This window comes from Parus major, chromosome 8, assembly GCF_001522545.3.
Source record: "Parus major isolate Abel chromosome 8, Parus_major1.1, whole genome shotgun sequence".
In the NCBI taxonomy this organism is placed as follows: Eukaryota; Metazoa; Chordata; class Aves; order Passeriformes; family Paridae; genus Parus; species Parus major.
This window is the reverse complement of record NC_031777.1, coordinates 16,253,914-16,274,700: the sequence shown is the minus strand read 5'-3', so window position 1 is coordinate 16,274,700 and position 20,787 is coordinate 16,253,914. Positions and strand designations below refer to the sequence as shown.

Below are 20,787 nucleotides of genomic sequence, written 5' to 3'. Positions count from 1 at the left end.
TGGCGTCACTGGGCTTGTGTGCTTAAAAGTTCTGGCTGTGTTAAAGTACCTGGTGGGCCAAGGAATAATGGGTGTTTAAGCACCTTGCTGGGCACAGTCCTGGGACAAGCCTCACCCTGACCCTCTGCAAAGTGGGTGTGCTCAGCCCTGGTTGAACCCACACTCTCCACAGCCCCATAATGCTGGGCATTGTCTAAATCACAAAACATGTTGCACTGAGGCAGACAAAACTAACAAAATTAGCACGAGTCAGTCCATCTGACTCTGTAAGAAGCTTCAGAGTTTCAAAATTAATCTTGAATTTACCTCTAACCTTGAAAACAAAACTAATTGCAGAATGTAAGACTCCCTGAACATGTTAGGAAACTTGATAGGAATACCTAGGAAAAAACACATACACTTTAGATAAACCCCCCATTTTAATTGTATCAATTCTGCCAATTAATGATAATGGAAGAGCAGCCCAATTAGCTAAATAGCTAATAGTTTTATCAAGCAGAGGCTGGCAATTTAAAGCAAACAAATTCATTCTAATTTTATCCCCTTGCACACCAAGATGTTTAAAGGATAATGGGGGGATCCAATAAAGGATATTGCTCAAATAGAGCTACATTTAAATCACCTAATGGCTTTAAGAGTTTTACCCCAATTAACAAAGAAGAAACATGAACATCATTCAGTGACTTCCAGCATAATCTTCATTAAAGAAAATCTTCATTAAAAAAAAAAACATATCCTCCAACTAAGGGCAAAATGGAAAACATCACTGACTTTTCCCTTAAAAAAAAAGTGACTTCTCCCAAAACAAAGGCTCCTCTGTAACAGCAAAAGTATTGGAGAAAAAAAAAGACCCTCATGTCTAAGCCTCAGTTTATAAATCATCTTCAAACTGTGGTCATTAGTTTTAACATAACAGTGGATTTGAATAAAGGAGATTGACCTATCTAACATATTTAAGACCAAATCCTACTGTTACCTAAATCTGAAATAAGTTAAGGCTATTGAAGAGAATCAAAAGCCCTTTCAAAACCAATAGCCAGAACAAATTCCCCATGATCATAATTTTGAGGATAAAAAATCCATTAAAGTGATGTCTTTGATTGCTATTAATGAAGCAATCTGGAATAAATCCAGAGTGATCCATATGGATAATCGAATCTCTCATTTTCTCACATTTTACAGATTTGGTCCCTGATTTATGTGACAGTGATGGGCAAAAGGCTCCTTTCCTTTTGACTCTGGGCTGCTCAGCCTGGACAGCTGATGTCATGGTCTCTAAAGGGAGCTGGAAGAACAATGAACTCGATGCTCAAAGAAAGAAGAGCTCAAATAAATCGACTTCAAGCCTCAGCCTCATATCCCCAAATACCTCTTCTTCACTACAGGTCTTGTGAAGGTTACTGTGGGCTGCAGAAACCACCAAAGAGCTGCTAATTAACTAGCACAAACCTCCCTCCCTCCTCAATATCCCCCTCGTGGCTCAGAGGTGCTTGGCACTCACTGCCCTGCCAGGCTCAAGCAAAGACAGAGGTGTCACACAGGGGGCAGAGGTGGCCTCCAGAAAAGCCCCAGGTAAAGCCTTTGACTGAAGATTAACTGATTTTGGGGGAAGGTAGAAAGATTTTCCCTTCATTGTTAAGCTCTTGTTTCCCCAGTAGAAGCAGTAGAAGATTTAGGCTTCTCTCTCTCTCTCTCTCGTTTTTTGGGTTTTTTTTAATAATGTCATGAACTCAGAGACAACGAAACCCCTCATTCCTGGAGCTGTGGCCAGGTCACTCGACCTGGGGGCGGGGTGGGTGCAGAAGGAGCCCTGTTCTTCCTCTGCCACCCACAATGCCAACCCCAGTTTTACTGCTCTCATTCTCTGCCCTTTTCTCTTCAGACAGATGATTCCAGCACCTCACCCCTCAGCACCAATTTTATGACTTCCACATATATCCTAACCAGCAGCAGTCTCTCCCTTCCCTGCATGGCCTGCTGCCAGTCAGATCACTTCCATGAGCCAGCCTGCTTTTTCCTCTCTCACTGCCCCTCCAGCTCCTCTCCCACATGGCTGTCATCTTACCTGGTACCTTGGTTTCTCTTGCTAAGCTGACCATCCCTGTTCTGGTTCCTTCGGATTTGCTGAAAAATTTACCACTCATCCCATCTTTTGAACCAGTAGCACTAAAAAGGAATACAAAGTTTTCGTTTGTGACTTGGCTTTTTTGCTGCCTGTAATCTCTCTCTAGGGTAGGTGCCCATGTTCTCCACCTTTCCCTAAAATCAGAATCACCTGTGGTCTGGAAACTGTCACATCCTGCAAAATGCTCCTGACCCCATGCCACAAGGTCAGGACTGGGCCCCCATCTCTGAGCAATAGTGCCTCAGTCAGAATTCAATAACGTACTTGTATTATATGAACTGGTAGGAAGTGATTTTCATTTGAAACCAAATTTTAGATTTCAAGCATGAACAAAAAGTGAGACAGCAGGTCAATACACTTTGTACAGATATCACACTTTATTTTGATCTTTCACCTTCATTATCATCCTAAACTATTTTTAAGTCATGTTTAATTTCACAGGTGTAACAGCTCCTTTTCCTTCTAATCTACTGACTGCACAGTGAAGGCAAAAGCCCATGGGTTCAGGTTTTTTTATATACTTTTATCCAAAGCAAACTTAAGAAGGTCTTTAGAAGTCTGATCCATATGTAAGGAATAGTTACTAACAGAACCATCTAACTCTCAAACAAATGAAATGATATATATCAAACTTTCACTCTGATTTCACAAACACAGTCTCCTGTTGCTCCCACTCTTGCAGCTCTTTTCTGCATTTAGTTGCCACTAAAAGATATGCAACTCCAAGGTGGTTTCTTTTACAAGTGCTGCATCTACAAGTGCATGTCAGTCAACATGGATCCACGCATCAGAGGTGTCTCTTTGTAAAAGGATGCCCTTGGGTGACCAGGGTCAGTAAAAATTGCTGGTGTTCCTTGACAGTACAATTCGGACAGAAGCCTCCTTTCCAGACTCACTAAAAATGAGGTAAACATAAAAACCTAAGATCAAGAACACAAGGTTGAAAAAATCTAGCCATTCCAATATTTTTTGTCTGATAATTACCAGTAGTGGATGTTCAGAAGCTGAAGTGTAAGAACAGGCGAAATACCGAAATTTGGCCAGTGTTATGTGCCCTCCCTGTAACCGGTGGCCCAGGCAATCTTGTTCAGACTCGTGTAGCATGTGGTGAGGTTACCAAAATCTTCAAGCTAGACTCAAGGCCAGTTGTTGACAATTCTTGAGGCTATATAGAGATTACTGTTTTAATGTTAAATTGCGGTTATTTTTTCCTACTTTTTATCGATCTGAAATGATACCTGCAGCTCATGTAAATGATCTTCATTGTTCTTCATTGCCCACAGCACTTTTCCTCAAATCCTTTAATCAGCTTGAATCTGAGAAGTGAAAGCAGACACTTTATCATGAGATTTTTGGAACTTGTGCCGACACAGTAGCTCTGGACGCACCTGTGAAATGTTGAGACAATTGTTAGGAAAATTGGGAGAATTAAAGGAGTTGAACCAGCAATGGCAACATTAATATTCTCTGCTAGTGATGGGAGAGAGCAACAGTTCACTACCAACATATGCCCTTGCAGGTGGGTGTTTCTAAGAGCAGAAGTGCTAAGCCCTGACATTTGTAGGATGGTTTGGAGATTGTGGAGCAGGCTTCAGGAAGCATACCAGTCCCAGCTGGGTGATAATCTACAGTGGCCACAGTGCAGGTAGACATCTCATCTAATTTAAGGAGCACGCTCAGACAAGTATTTGGGAGATCCATTAATGAAATTAGACCTGGAAAGCACAGCATCTTTCATCTGTATAGAGGCAGCGAGTAAGATGGAAGGAGCATTTGGGGTGGAATGATTCAGCCTGCTGAGCCCACCTGTCATGGCCCTGACAGAGAAGAACCTTTCCCCCATGAAGTAAAGCTATCAAAAGTTAAGAGGATTTCTTTGCAGCCAGACAAGGTAAAAGAAGGGATATGTGAAATTTTCTTCCCAGGGTTGTTAAGAGTCTCTACTGGCAAAACTAATGGGCAATGTAGCAAATCGTAGTTGTAGTATTTTTTTAAGAAACCAATGTGACTAGTCAGCTCTGGGACACAGATTGCAAAATACAAAAGCAGTTATGAATTCCATTAGCTTTTTTGAAACCAAAGGAATTTTACCACCAGAGGAGAACAAATTCTGCTGCTAGTTATGGTGATCCAATTCCAGTAAAGCTGACAGAACAACTGCAGAATTAATTGGAATAAAGCAAACAGAACTACTACTACTTCAGGTACAGGAGGAATCTGCTCCAAGCCCCTGGAATGCATCTGTGATGAACAGATATAACTACAGAAATAACTATCTCACTATGTTGAGTAAGAGCAAGGAAGAGAAAGGAACCTTTTTTACCCCTTGAAAAGAAACCTGAACACACAGCTCACTTTTATAAATAAATGTGTTACCTTAAGAAGAGTTGCACACACTCATTTACATAGGATTTGGTATACATCTGTGCTCTTCAATAGATTATTCCAGACCTTGAGTATTTCCTATAATTAATGTCAATATGCTTGGCTTATTTGTTATAAAAGAAAAGAGTTTCTAATTAGCCTTTTTGATGTGCAAAACTTCGGTATTTCTCTCTAGTGTTTTTCAGATCATGTTTTTTATTTTACACTACTGAGTGACAGTAAGACTTAGGACTAATTCTGAAGATGGTTTAAATTGAAGATGTATGTGAGAACCAGGCCTTGACCTGGCACTCACCACGGGGTGAGGTTCTCCTGCTATAAGCAATTTCAGAAGTCCACATAATATCACCTGGCCTTGTGACAAGTCAAGTATTCCAAATTCCTTTTAAATTCAACCAACACTTTGCATATTTCCCTTTATTATAGTGACATACACAATTTACCTTTAAACCCAAGCAAACCCTACTTGCCTTCACTGTACCTCAGGAGAGTCTTTGGGAAGAACAAAACCTTCACAGCAGTGACATTCAGAGGCTTATCACAACACACCAGGGACACAAGTAAATCTCAAGCAGTAGAAAAGAGTACAACTGTAGTGAGCTGACTTGATGCAGCAATAAAGAAGGTTGAGGTGAGAATTTTTTTAATACCAGTCAACCCTGCAGAAAGACCAGACAAATTAAGAAGTTTTTGCCAAGTCAGAGGATAGGTTCTATCAGCAGCATATAACATGAGGATGGAAAGTTAAGTGTGCAGACTCCTATCACTTTCCTCTCTTTTTCTTGGGAGGAACTTAGCACTGAATTTGCATTTAAGTAAAACCTTGGCACAAGACTGACTGGATGCCTGTTGGAAGCAATTGGAATATTTTCTTTTTACTTTGAGTCTTAGATTAAAGTCTAAATGAGAACAGAGCAAGGCCTGATCTGCAGAGGCATACTGAAAAAATAAATTGTGCTTCTCTATTAAATTGGACACCCAAAGCACTTTATTGAATGCTGAAACGAGATGTGAAATTCCATGACAAGCTCAGGTTTTCTTTCCTGTGCAGCTTTCATTTAACACAAAGAGGCTTATTTTGCATATCATGGGGCCCTTGATCCTGAGCATTAAATATAACAGCTTCCCTAGAAGCTTTATAGCCTTGGCAAGACATTATAGATTGGCCTTGTTTGTTGATTTGTTAATTCAAACAAGAGTAGCACATTTCTAAAACTTTGGCCAAATTAACATCTTTTTGACTGTTCCAATGTGCTAATATCACAGTAGAAACCTGGAAGCAGTAGTCAAGTCTTTGATGATTTATTTAGTAGGAGTCATCTTGTAGCTAATTGTCTGCAGTTTTTAACCTCATTCATGTGCACTGCTGATTCTTCTTCCATCATCTTCGGTTTTCTCCTCAAGCTTTCTTACGTCTCTATATTTATAATTTCCAGATGGCAACTCAACTTCATCACAATATTTTTATGAACGTGCCAAACCACATCCAAGATTTTCAGACTCAAAAGTAAAAGATAAAATCATCCTTAGAGGGCACCTCACCCTTCTGCACTCAGGCACATGAAAAAAAAAGACAGCTTTAGGCTCTGACATTTTACATCAATGATGAGTCACAGCTTAGGGATTTTTGGTTTGATTTGTTTTTGGTGTTGGAATTTTCACCTTTCCATTCTTCTCCTGGATTTCTCACCTTGAAGCCATATCAAAAGAGAGTAAATACTGGTGTGCCATGTTTTCTGTTTGTACTGCATAAGTTACCATCTCTGTAGTGCTGGTCCCAGCGACCTGCATACCTGTCAGCCACTGCAGATGAACCACAGGAACAATGAGGGATGACCAGGCAGGGAAGTTTTGGCTGGGAGTGCAGCAGACTTTTACATCACACTGGCAGTAAATATTAGCAGAGATCAGAATTAACTCAAATGTTCAAGACATTTGATGGCTGTAACCTAAATCTTTCTGGGTTAGTTCAAAGGAGAATCTGATTCACTGTGTGGTTCTGTTTCCACTGTGGCTTAAGGATTGTCCTGATGTTTGTTAAGTCATAAAAATATAACAGTTCTAGTCACATTTCTGGTTAATCTCATGTGATTCTTCATGAGATAGAAAGTCCTTCCTGGTGATTCTCTGCCTTCAATTATTCTGGTGCATGACTCAGCAATTGTCACATGTCTGTTTTGGGGTGGTTTTTATGCCATGAGTAAATGAAGGCCTCTTTATGCCTGGTCTCTGTCTCCTATCTGTATATTTAGGAAGAAGGCTGAGTCCCTTGAGACATGGAAGATACTCTATTTGGGCAATATTATTACCATCATCTACTATGATCCATGCCTGTGGGAAGATATTTTTAAAAATAATAAGTTCTATTTTGCTAATGTAGCTATTGTTTAAATGTAAAATATAATTAGAGTATCCACCCAGGGTGTATGTTGTTGTGTAATTTTATAATACTACATCTAGATGAGTGTTGGCATTCTACCTATGTATTTAACCACACCCAGGAATGCTGGTATTGCACAATTACACACATCCTGTTGACTAATTACATAATAATTAGTATTTTTAGCATTCAAAGATGCACTCAAGTCAGTTGTGCAAGATTTTATGTCACTGCAAATTAAAGACAAAGAATAACAAATGTATCTAGTAAACAATGCTGTCCAGATAGCTTACTGAGCCTGGACAGAATTTCCAGCAGACAGCATGTAATACTTCATTTTAAAATGTATGACATTTTCTACATGTTTGGCAGAAACCCCCTCCCCCCCTTACTTTGGGTTATACCTTTTTTATAAGACTTTTGAAGTAATTTTGTATTCAAAACAGTTAGAATTTCTGTAGTCTGCCTCCTTTTGAGTTATGATCACTTCTCACGACCAGAGATAATTTTTGGCTGAAAAGGCACTGTGATGTGCCTAGGGAAGGAATATTTTTTTTTTTCAATGGCAACTCTGGAAGGAGTCTGGAAAATGCGCTTTTAGTTAGCAATTACTTACAAAATATCCCAAATATCGTTGTTTTAAGAAAGCACTACTGATTAGCCCTTGCCACTTGGATTTGGAACAGATTTTCAATAAGCCTGAGTGGAATGTCTTGATTTGGTCTCTTAGTTCTCATGATGTTGATGAGAGACTGGATGAACAGTCTGGCTCACCATTTGGATTTGGGGGATTTAAGATCAGAGACTTTTTGTTGCAATCTTGTCTTACATGAGCTTAATTTTTTTTTTTTTTGCGTAATATAACTTCTTAACTTGCTGTTAATCTTAATTTAGTCAAAATTTACAGAAGGTGGCACAGAGGCCAAGCCCTGGGTCTTGCCTAGGGCATAGCTTGATTAGCTGCAATGCACCAAATGGATTAAATATGATGTTTCAGGGTGTTTTTGGTCTGCCATTGCTAGTTTCCCTGGAACCCCCAGTTGTGCACATAGACCTTTATGATGAGAAAGATGGAAAATATGGACTATGTTCCCACCTCCAACTGTGTTTGTGAGGCAAAAGAACAAAAGATATTTTGAATATAGCTCCATTTTTTTTCCTCTTCATGAATTTGATTTCTAACTTGTCAGTTACTGAGGCAGCAAATGATTTTTCAAGACCTTGAAAACAAACCACTCCCCAGGAGTTTCTGTTTGGACTGTTTCTTTTTTCACAGGGCATGTGAAAAAAGTTATAGTTATAACTTTTTTCATGTGAAAAGAGGTTATAGTGCAAGACCAGCTTTTTTCAGCTACTATGAAGAGTAACTTTTTGCTGCCCTAGCAAGTTAAAAATTGGTATTTTAGTCTGAACATTTGCCCTTGCCAGGCAGTTACTTTTTAGTGAACTAACACCTCTATGAAAGCAAAGTGGGGCTGCTTGGAAGGAGAATGATGTGAGACTGCTGAAATAAATGACATTGTTCAGTTTAGGGACACATGCAAGGAACTTTATAACTGCCCCTAAAGCCTTAACATCCCCTCTACCCCAAATATCAGCAATAAAGTCAGGACAGTACTGCATTTCTCTGCTGCTGGCAGATACTTAAAAAGTGGCCAGCTTTCTGAATGTGTAATTTGGGCTCCTGTTACTTCTAAAGGCTCTTCTATGTTCACTGCTTTCTTTTCTGGGGTGCTTCACCCATGACTGGTAGACAAGATTTTTCAGAGGGACAGGGTAACTATCCTCACTTGTTTACCTTGGTCACCACTGGCAAGCAAACAGCAACCTGATTTCCTACTGAGAACCAGTGTTTCCTCTGAAAGCAGTTGCTTCAAAAAGTGCTCTCCAAACATAAGACCACAGTTGACATGATTGATCAAATCCCCCTTTTCCCTTCTTTCCTAAAGAAAAACAAAGCCACAATGAATTTACACACCTTTCTATGTCCCTCCAACAGAAATGCTGTGGCTCATCTGCATATATGATGAGCAATATTTCATTATTGAAAATAATCCATAACAAAAAAATGCACCTGGCCAGCAACATAAGACCAAGTTGCTTCCTGATGTGATTTTAAATGGCTGAGATATTAAACACTGAAAAACGGGGTTTATAATGGAAATACTGACAGACTATTAACTATAGCAGTGCTGCTCTAATAAATGAAATAGCCTGTCGTAATCTCTAATTCATAAATATGCAAATACAAGGCAGAGGATTTGCTCCAAAGGATGTCTCTATAATTTTAACTGACCTTTACTGATACTAAATGAGCCTGTTGCTTCTGGTTTTGTGCATTAAATAGAAAGTACAGGGAATCCTGTCTCTCTACATCCAAGGCCCACTTCAGCTCCCCTAAGTGACAAAGGCAAAAATCCTTGCTACCTTCAACAGGAAAAATCTGGCCCCAGATCATTTAGAATGTGAGACACCTGGCATTAAACTGAACTCCTGACTGTACTTGATTTTAATTCTGTTCTCATCTGTGTTAATTATTATTATATTAATTCTTCTGTTTGGGAGAAATTAAGCACACATTTGCCCCATGTGTCAAAGAGCTTGACCTGCCAAAAGGCACTTACTTGCTCAGTGATAAACAGACCATCAACACAATGATATAAATGTTGAATTTTAGCCAGTTTCCTGTTCTGCACCAAATGGAAGTAAATCCACTGACTTAATATTTAATAACCTAAATGTAATTTCTTTTTTTCTGCCTCACATTGCACAGTAAAGAATTGGATGGCTAGCAGTTTTGCAAATTCCCAACCCCTAATTATTTTAAGCTATTCATCCTGGTATCTGTCCATTGATGCTCAGCCAAATTGCCAGCAGGGGAGAGATCTGTCCAATCCAGGAGCTAAATGAGTCACTGAGAGTCAATCTGTTTTTTTCCCTTGCTGCTGGGATTTCCTTGGGTCCTGGCCTCTCTCTGCTCCAATCACACAGACACAGCTCCAGGCGTGGGTCCTCTTTGGCTTCAGCTGCCTCCTGTCTCCCATGTCTGCTCTGCTCATCACAGCTGCGGATGGGCTCTCGCCGGCTGGCCACACAAGACCAATACTTCCACCACACTGCTCTTACCGCTCTTGCTCTGAAGGAAATGAAGACATCCTGGCCTTGTTGAATTTGCTGATGAAGTAATACATCAGGTATCTAGATGGAAAGCAAACCACATGAATAAAATGTGTCATCTGGGTTAGATACTAATTTATTTGCCTTAAGTTCTGGGAACAATATCTGCAGTTTTTCCAGAGAATTTGGTTAACTTCCATAGAAACTGAATACTAATACGATTTCTGTAGCATGGAAGACAAATAGGAAACAGAGAAAAAATAGACTCATCAGAAATATTAGCTGCTCATTATTAAAATATCTGACGATGACACAAATAAAATTTATAAACAGGAACATTTAGAGCCTAACTTTTCACTAAAAAGCAAATTCCTTGCTTCGTCCCTTTTAGGGACAGGATTCAATTACACAGAAATATGCAGCAGACTTAAGGACTGCATGTAAGATTAAGATAACTGGTATTTCATGGTAAATGATTAAATTAGCTGACACAGTTTTATCCTGAACTTTGCCATTAAAACTGACATTTTTGTGCCACGCACATTGTAGGCTGCTGGTAATCTAAACTGCCTTTCTTCTTTCAAAGACTTTAAATAGCTGAAGAACTCTTGTTCTTTACTCTATTTGCAAATGTCTGGAAAATATATCTACAACATAACAAGATGAACTAAGCACAGGACTTTTTTTTTTCCTCATCTATCATACAAATACCTTGAGAAAACAGCAAGGAGGTTCCAAATGCCCAGATTAAGCTCTGCAACATGCACTTTAATCAAGTAATTTATGTGACTCTGCAGAGATGAGAACATGCTGTCCTCCTCATGGTGAGTGAAAATAGAGAAATGACAGAAGTCTCTTACTAAGAATTTAATTATTCCTAGTATACAATTTTAAACCACTCAGTGTTTATTCCTCTTCTTTTCAGGCTTGCTTTTTTATGATGGCAGGAATTATGGGAATAATTTTGATATAAACCAGGCATAGAAGTGTATGGATGAAATATTGTCTGAGCTGGCTTTAGCCACTGCCTTTCAGTTGAGTTAGCTGGGAAGGAGCAGCTCAACTCCTTGGTGAAGATACTCAGTCTTCAAGCAAAGTGCAGGCACGTGTCACTGCACACAGCAAAGACAAGGCCAGTCTGATCAGAGACATGAACGATGAGAGAAGCACAGTTCCTGAATATTGCACTGGGAGAGCACCAGACTGGGTGGGAAGAAAAGCCACAGAGGCACTGCAGAAATGAAGAGAGGTAGCAGGACATGCAGCCAGTGCACCCCTATGAAAGACCAAGGGTGAGTATAAGGAGCGGGCTCTGCCTGAAAGAGGTGCCACAGGCAATTGGATGAACTTATTTTATTTTTATAGCTGTTTTTCTGTCCAGTGGTCAGAAAAACAGGTCTTCCTTCCTTTTTTGTAGACACATAGAATTACATGAAAGCAGTTTGTGACCCTCACACTTTCCCCAAGTAATTAGTACAACCTGGAATACCTCAAATTTTTAGCCATCCATGAAGCTCAAAAGAAGTAGCTTTAACAATACAAAAGCACAGGGACTAAAATACTAGTCCAGAACAGTGGTCCAGCATGTTCAGTCTTTCAGAAACAGGATCTTTACACACTTGTGAATATGATGCAAGAGGAACGACAATTATTATTGCAGACTACCTAAATGGGACACTTAATTTTCCACCCACAGGCTCCAAAAGTTCAAGTTTTATGATGAAGTCATGCATAGCACAAAGATAAAATAAGTCTCCAAACACTGACAGTATAATTTGGAGAGGTAAAGACCTGTCTCTTACATGAACTCTGTACTAGTAACCAAGATCTTTGCTGGAAAAGGTAGTAGAAGCTCAACAGACACCAAAAAAATTGTGAGTTTTATTCCAGAAGAGAATTTGGCCCTTTATTCTTAGTGCAACTTATCAGAGGTGTGTGCATAACATGAATGCTATATAATTTTGCTGTGGCAAAATCTTTGGATGCCTTGTTATCCATGAACAGTTGAGCAAGACTGTGGGCTCTTTCTGTCTTGGATCTGTTCTAATAAAGAAGAAGAAACACAGCATTTTACACAGCATCTTCCCCAGCAGTTAAAAACTGCAGTTTATACAGCACCCGCACAATCACACCATTATCATCAAAGCATGACTTTCATCCCTGAAAATCATGATGGTCATGAAGTCAAAGAAAGGCCCACAAAGACAGTTTCACTGTTTGAGAATGCATACAAATGTTGAATATTAATGAAACTCAATCTGATTATCAAAAAATTAAACCTGTATGATGATCTCACAAACTATGTTATTAAATTCAAACTTCTCATCTCTCCTAAATATTTTTTGTCTTTTAAAAGATACAGCTACCTTTACTTTCTCTTTATATGTTTTATGAAAACCTTTCACAGCAGAGGTTACATTAATCATCTAGCTTTCTTATTCCAAAATGTTTCACTGATCATTCATTATTAACTGAGTAAAATGAAGGTAGCTATGATAAATTTTGGTCTATCTCAAAGTATTAGAAAGGATATGAAAACATCTTGTTCATAGTGCTAACTCTTAGATAACATATGAGGGAATAGGCCCAGTTTTTTCACTGTCACACACAATGAGGCTCTTAACAACCCAATCACTTGTTATTAGCTTTTTTCCCAGTTCCTAGGCACTAAGAGTTTCAACCTGCTCTTCCACTTAGCAGAAGCACATTCAAACAACATAACCATGAAAGAACTGGATGTGGGTAACAGGAAGCCTATCAATATCAGAGATTAGGATCCTAAAAATTGTCTAGTTCTTTTTGTAATTAATGTATGTTCTCTAAACAGTTCTACATACATCTATGCCTTGATGTGAATGCTCTGGAGAGGAAAGAAGAAGTCTGTGGCTGCTCTTAGATCTGGAAGTGATGTCTTTCAAAACACTTCAGTAATTGGTGCTCTTTTATAAAATATACTGCAATAAAACTGTACACAAAAGTTGAAGCGCTCCTTTTCAAGTGGCTGAACACAGGAATGAAATACAACCTAGAGAGGAATAGAGAGAACTCAGAAAATAAAAAGGAACTAATCCATTTCAGTGACTCAAGATCATGGATATAACTTGCTGCTTTTCATTTGGCTATCTAGACAGATGGGCTAGACTGAAGTCAGCGGGGCTACTTGTGATGTACTCCACAACTGAACATATTTGGAAAAAGCTGTTATACTAAGTTAATTATTTACATCTTAAAATGCTTTCAGTTTTGCTATAGCCACAACTCAGCTTGGGTTCTCCACAGCCAGAGAGGGTCAGGCTATATGTAAGAGAAGCAGACAGGGACAGAAGCTGTGCAATGTTGGCCATGGGCTTAATAAGAGCTTGATTCTGTACCAATGAAATCAACAGGAGTTTGGCTCTTGTTTGCAATGGGAGGTGGATCAGCGTTTTATGCCAGCTGTTCCCTGCTGGGTAGGGATAATCCCTTTGAAACAAAATATTTAACTTGTTCTCACTCTGTTGTTGTAAGAAGGCTTCCCATGAAAATGCTTTCATGAGAATTAAAAGGTGTGTCCCATTTTTATTTCCAAATAGCAGCCCCCTGTAGTATATAGTTGCTGATCAAAAAAAAAAGACAAACCCCAAAATCCCCCACCTGCACCTAAACCCACACAAGTTTTCAAAAAATTCTACAGAAATGAGTTACAGGATGGAACTGAGTCACCTGTCTGTTCTACTTGCCATGACAGCACTTGCACTTTCCTCAGCCAGGAGATGCAGCAAGGAAACATGTTAATTCAAACAGCTGCAATTGAAGTGGGATCCCGTGGGCAGAAGTGAAATAATTGAGGCTATTAGTTATTAGTTATTTGCTGCATGCAAATAGAAGATGATAAAAAATCCTAACTTCCAACAATCATGAAAGGAGTCATGAATAACAGTGTGGGAAAAGTATGAGAGATGATGGGAGCTAATGAAGGACAGTATTAGCGATAAAAATTTGTACATGTGTCCTCCAGTCTGGATCTGAATACAGCATTTAGTCTCAGTTGCTGTTTCTGTGTTTATTTTTAATGTTTTACAGTGAAAATGAGGTTCTAAAACATGGCTGATGCCCAAGTTTCTCTACAGATCAGCAGTAACAGCGGCTCCTTCTAGTACCTGCATGTGTTGGTCAAGTTCAAAAAGAATGTGCAAGTTGGGCCCATTTACACCAGCTCTCAGTTTGGTTCACTCCCTCTCACTCCTCTGGCTGAGGTCCATTTGGCTGACAAACCTGGAACATAAAGTTTGCTAGGTTTTATAAAGCAATTATTTAATTTAAAAGTCTTTCATTGCATTATAATGGGATTTCCATAAAATACAGAGTCCTCCACAATATCCAGGGAACTTTCATTTACACTATAAACGATGACATTTTTTGAAGAGGTCTAGAAGACTTAAAGAGAGGAAACTTCCAGAGACAGAGCTGTTTGGCCTGGCAACCAGGAACTGAGCCTACTGTAGAGTTACATCCTCCAGAAGCAGGAAACGTATGGAATGATTTGAGATTAAGAGACTGTGACATGTTTATAGAATGAAAGGAGGAACTGAGAGGTACAGTGACAGAGCCAGGAGCTGCAGCTGGCTGGCTGTTCCACAGAGCATTCCCCTCATAGATTTTTATGACTCTCCTAGCCCTAATATTAAACACTTGACCTTTTTGTCAAATACTATTTTATGTTATTAGGTTGGATGATTAGTTACTAAATATATCATCTATAGTAAATAGGAAATTGTGTATTCTGATGCTTTTAGTCTTAGACCTTTCAGGTATTGGTCCTTTGGCATTTAATGTTAGAACATTGAGTGCTCTTATATTAAGTCCCTTGGTAAGCAAGAAGTGCACAGCATTTTCACATAGGGCAGAGGGGTTTCTGAGGCAGCACTACCAGAGTGGAGAATGCTGTAAACATTGTTAAGCCAGGGATAACTAGGAGCCAGCTGATGCTGAATGATACACCTTAATCTACAGCCTAGGAATATATCCATTTACCTTTTAAAATTCTGTAAACCAGAACTTTTCAAATGACACTTCCCTGTGCCTCTCTACCTGGTGAACTCTTCTATTCATCCTCTCCCCTCTCACATACAAAACAGTACTAATGTAAGAAGCAGAATTAGTAATTTGCTTTTTTACCTCTCCCTCCCAGCACTTCGTACCCTGTTTTGGGAAACCTGATGTACACCACTCCCTCCCATTAAATCCCACCTCAAATATTTAGATTTAAAGGTATGTGGTTACAGACAGCACGACCCTCAATTTGTGAATATTTTTAATAGTTTTGGAAGACAAAAAAAGATCAAAAGTCTTCCTGGACCTTAAAATGGTTTTAATAGGATTGGATCCAAATGCTAGTGCAAAAACATCTATCACCCTTAGAGGACAAGCTGCATGAAGAAGAAAAAAGAGACTTACTACTAAACACTGTGGAGCTTATTTAGAAGAGCACCACATGGAGTCCATGTAACATATTTACAGTGTACAACTTCAGCCTGGACACAGATTTGTGTTTTGGATGATTCTTCATTACCAGCAAATGATGGAGCTGCTTTATTTTTTAGCAGATTTGTTCTGGTTCTGATCTCAGTCCTGAAATGCAAGACTGGTACAGCTCCAGTCATTTCTAAAGAATCATTGCTGCCTGATACCAAGGTTTCAGTTGGTCTACTGGATTTAATAAACCAGCTGTTCTAAATCCTAGAGTAGATTTCCTCTTTGTTAATACAGGATGGTACTTGTTAGTCAAACGAAACCCAAGGACTCACCCATTTATGTGAGCAGAGGATGAGCAGACTAAACTGCAGGATTTGGCCTCAAATTTGCAGAGCAGTAATTATAATTTCTTTGATTACACACAAGTGTGATAGAGGCAGCCTATGCACAAACCAGATAACATGACCTTTCTGCAGTCTAACTTCTTGCTATTAAAACAGGCATGTTTGAGAACTACAAAAATTAGAAAAAAAACAGGCAAAACCTGCCCTTCTTAAATCATAGTGTCTGAAAGGTTAATGAACAGTGAATCCTAGTCAGGAGCATCACCATGTTCCTATAACTGCTGTCCACTTTGGTCTTTAATAATAATGGCAAAATATTACTGAAGCTGAAGATACACCACTGCAGTAAAGCACGGTTATTTAGCAAACAAATACATTAAAAAAAAACTGCTGGAAGCCTGCTGTACTCCAGCATCTGCCAAGTCAAGTTGCTCCTGTCTTCTCTCTTTCCAGATGCCCTCTGTGTTGCTTACTTCACCTCTTGGCACACATCAGTGCAGTGACACGTGATAACATGAGGCTTAGGGCAGTTCCTAGTCATTGCTTCCAGAATGGGAATGAGCTGGGACTCCTGCACAGTCCTGAACACCAACCTGAAACCGTGGAGTTTCAGCAGCTGAGAATTCCTCCCCAGGCATCATACAGGTATTTGCTGATCCCAGTAAGACACAGAACAAGACAAGAAAGCCTGGTTGCAGGCCCAGCAATCCCACCTGTTAGATATTTTATTACAGGAGTGTGTGTTCAAAGCCTTAAACATTCAGTCCTTGATTACAAGGTATCTCTCTACAGCACAGGACAACACTGAGAGAGCTTTTCTGGCCTAATCACAAGAATCAGCACATACCTGTTCATCTCAGTGCTTTGCTCCCAGTTGCTACATGCAACTCATTGAACCAACCTGCCTGAGCTACCTTTATACTTCAAAGAAGTTTATGTCTGCCCTACCTGGATATATATAAACTATATATATATATATATGTATGGAGATATAGATATAAACCGCTGAAATCTATAGGCAAAGTGATGACTAATTCAAATCCCTTTTATATGTGGATCTTGATGCAAGCATAGTCAGTCTTTGTCTGTGTTCAGCTCCCACATGAGTAGGTGCCCAAAGAAATGGGCATGGAGCAGGAAAAGCAGTAACAGAGAAGAGTTGTGCCACATGTAAGATATTAAATAGGGGGGGGTTTTTTGCTGCCACTCCAACCCTTTTGTCTATGCTACTGACACAAAGGGGATAGAAAAAGGGATTGTCAGAACACAGCAGGTTCATTTGCACCATTTAAGAATTTGGCTTGAGAAGTAAAACCACTGTTTACACCACAGCTGGCCTTGGTTCATTGGTTTTGCTACATTTCCTAATCTCTTCGCTAAAGAAGAGGCATTCTAATTCTATGTAATTGTAATATTGCCTTGACTCTTGAAGTCCATGGAGCTCTTCCAGGACTATTATGAGTGCAGAGCAGAACAAGACTATAAAAACCCATTATGATGTGCTTAAAACAGAGAGTAATATTTGCTGAAGGCTTCCATAATTCTCCGGACTGTTAAAAAAATAGAATGGTATATGCATAAACCAGTTTCAAACACATGATAACATTTGCCACCCTATCCACTTATACCCTAAATCAGCAATTTTCTAGTCTTTGTGGCTTATCAGAGGACTTCAGTAGTAGCATTTTACTGCATAAATTCCATTAGTTGTATCCATGAAAAGCCACTTCTAAAATGGTGTTACAGTGATGAGTTTTTTCCCAAACAGATTCAAGTGAAACAATGGAAGTTAAACACAGAAGTCCACAGCAGGAAGTTGGTAGCAAAGATGCAAAGAGTATGGCAAGAGACCTGGCACCACAATGCAGCAGATCAGATCACAACTCCCTCAGCTCAATCCCATACAAATTACTTAGCTGTCAATCACAAAGTAGGACAGAAAATTCTTGTCAGCAGCTAGTGGACATTAGCCAGTTATCACAAATTATGTGATTCATTCTCAGAACTGGAATTAGGAAACAACTAGATTTCACTGAATCTGCTGTCATCCCATGTACACAAAAGCATGTCATGCCTACCCTTTCGTTCCTTCTATCTGAAGGATTGTGTTTCACAGTGAAACTACCAACATCCACTGGCTTCCTTGATGCAAAATCTCTGTCTTCAGATTGAGGAAACTACTCCACAGATTAAGATATCAGAATTCAGATTCCATCTCTAGAAGACCATTTTCCAGTTGCACCATTTTGTTCTCATCCTGCATGGCTTTCAAGCACAATTTACCAATTGTGATATATCTTATAACCTCCCATAGTCAATCAGACTTGTGGATGTTTGCCCTCTTCTGTATTACCCAAGGACATTAAATGTTTTAGCTGGTATGGAACAAACACACACAGATATCTGATATAAATCATTATGACTTCTGCCCAAAACATATGTTTTAGCTGTGGGCTTTTTTTTTGCTATGGCTCACCATTTTTTCCATTAGCAGAGAGGATAACACAGGCTACATAAGCTGAGGAGCAGTTTTCTTATAAATCAGGCCAAACACAGTGGCTCGGCTTCTTCATGTAGGATCTTCAGGTCTGCACTGCAACCAGACATGTCCCAGGCACCATCTGCCTGTCTGTGCAAATGTCAGCAGTTACACCACTCCAGCCAGGGCGCCTTGAGAAAACAGTTAGTCATGCTGAGAAAGTCTAATATCCTCGGTCACAAAGTTCTAACGATAATTATAATGGTTCCATAGCTCAAGAAATGAGAACATGCATATATAAAAACAAAAATTTGACACATGGGAAGTGTAACGTGTTATAAATACAGTTGCTGGCAATAACACAATGTGCTATATTCTAAAAACCAAAGCATAGCAAATATGTCCTTTTAAAACACAAAAGCAAAAGCTTTGCCTTTACCCACTGATGTCTCTAAGCTATTTATGCTCAGTCCAGCTCCTGTCAGCTTATCACAAGCTGCATGTTTTCATTGCAATCTACTGCACAGCATCACTCCAGCTTAGCTGGCATCTCTTAGAAGGAAACAAGATGGATTTCACTCCTGTTCTACCTCACATCAATTCCTGTACGTATAACTCCCTTTCTCTCTGTAACAGTGGGATGGTGGTGGGCCAGCTTCAACACCTCCCTCATCCATCTCCTTCTCCGCTCAAGCACCTGTCTGCCTCCATGTTTTTGGTGCAAAATGCACCATTTTTCAGGCCTGAACATTTCACTGGAATGGTTTATGTCCTGTTCACCAAATATCACAGCAGGGAAGGGAGAAAAGTCAGATGGCCTTACTAATAGGCTTTATTTTGAAAATTCTTCCAGTGGAGCATCTGGGGCCTCCAGGACACCCTCCCTGTGGTTATGTTGAAATGGTTGAGGAAGGTGAGTGAACTAGATTCTGGAGTGTTTATTTTATTTCTGTTATAGCTGAGGCATGTGACAGGAATATATAGTCATTTCAGTGCCGTTTTGTAATCACTGATGACAGAATATGTGGCACATGAAAAATACACTGTGTTTTTTACATAGGAAGCAAAGACCTTTCAAGCACGGATATGTAGAAATTGCTATTAGCAAATCTGTATACCAACCAAAGATGGATACCAATGATACACTCCAAACAAAATGGCTGGGCATTTAAGTTAATCTGGTTTGGCACAGTGCAGGTTGGAACTCCAGATGGATGTAAGCCTGGGGGGAAAGACACATCTGCCTACAGAGTAACTGCTAATACTTATGTGAGATTTTATATCTTCTTCCTTCATTTTATCTGTGGGATGTAACTTCCCTTTTTCACACAAGGGTCATATCACTTCACCTGTTACTTTTAGTGGTTGATTAAACCAACTAAACAATTACTTGTCTGTCCTGTGATCTATTAAGACAGGTTTCACTGAGAGGCCTCAGCAGACAATCAGCTGTGTTGAATATTCTAATTTTACAGCTCTTGAGACTCAAATTCCTAAACTACAAAAAAGTTTATTCTTCCACTTAATAGATTGTATGTTTGGATTGGTGACATTAGCAATTTTACAGCAAAGGTAGGAAATTTCTGTCATGGTATGGTTACATGACTTCATCAGACCCAAATACATACACATACATGCTGTAATACATTTTTTTAACTTAATATTCTTAATTCTTCATGTGCTTTGCCACTGCATCTGAGTCAGACCAAAGTCCAGACATGATGTCTGCTTCCTACTGCTGTTTCACATTGCTTTTGTGGCAAAATGGCTGATAGGAGAGAGGAAAGTCTTTGAAGTGTTCTGACAATTTCTGTCAAGAAGATCCCGAAAGCATGGATAAATGTTTTTTTTCTCTCCCAAAACTCACAGCTTAAAGTACCAGAGGATTCACTGCCATTACTTTTCTTATTCAAAACCCATATGAAACCACTTGAGGATATTGTGAAATGGCATAGGCTACAATGTCATCAATATCCTGATGACACCAAGCTCTATGTCTCCTTTTCATTGAAGCCATATGTTACAGCTTCCTTGTGTCTGGCAGAGATAAGACATGGATGAAAGCCAGTTGGCTGAAGCTTTCTCTAGATAAGATGAAGGTAGTATATGGGTTTGGCAAGGAGAAAGTGTTTTGAGTTGACAAAAATCTGCTTCCAAAGTTGAGGGAGATTCCCACTGTCAAAATGCACAAGGGATTCACTGCCTCCTACCTCATCCTGAAGTCCCAGCACCAAAAGGGACCTGAATCTATGTGTTTCTTGCTAGATTTTACTCACTAGGTGCTTGCTGGCTTTCAGTTGACCACTCTGCATTGGCCTGGCACACATGGTCAATAAAGGCTCTGTTAAGTCTTTGCAATTAATTACTTTCAGATACTGTCTAGCCTATTCATAAAGATGTCCAGTGACAAAGACCCCATGCCTTCCTGATCTACTGCGTTATGCCACCAGATTCTTACAGGAATACCAAGTACTTACTAATGATTAACTGACATCTTTCTTAC

At 39.5% G+C, this 20,787-nt stretch overlaps 2 long non-coding RNA genes across 7 annotated transcripts in view; one reads left to right on the top strand and one right to left on the bottom strand.

The window, feature by feature from the left end:
• Window positions 1–2,480: 2,480 nt before the first annotated feature.
• Window positions 2,481–20,787, bottom strand: part of LOC107207985 — a 473,398-nt gene continuing 455,091 nt past the window's right edge. For 5 of the 6 annotated variants that reach the window (XR_004498446.1, XR_004498445.1, XR_004498444.1 and 2 more), the window contains one exon: window positions 2,481–10,088. This is a non-coding gene — a long non-coding RNA (uncharacterized LOC107207985). The remainder of the gene's footprint in view (window positions 10,089–20,787) is intronic. The other variant, XR_004498450.1, reaches the window with a different exon arrangement.
• LOC107207987 lies at window positions 10,101–13,192 on the top strand. The gene is made up of 3 exons (XR_001523038.2): window positions 10,101–10,831; window positions 10,933–11,299; window positions 12,835–13,192. It is a non-coding gene; the product is annotated as an uncharacterized LOC107207987 (long non-coding RNA).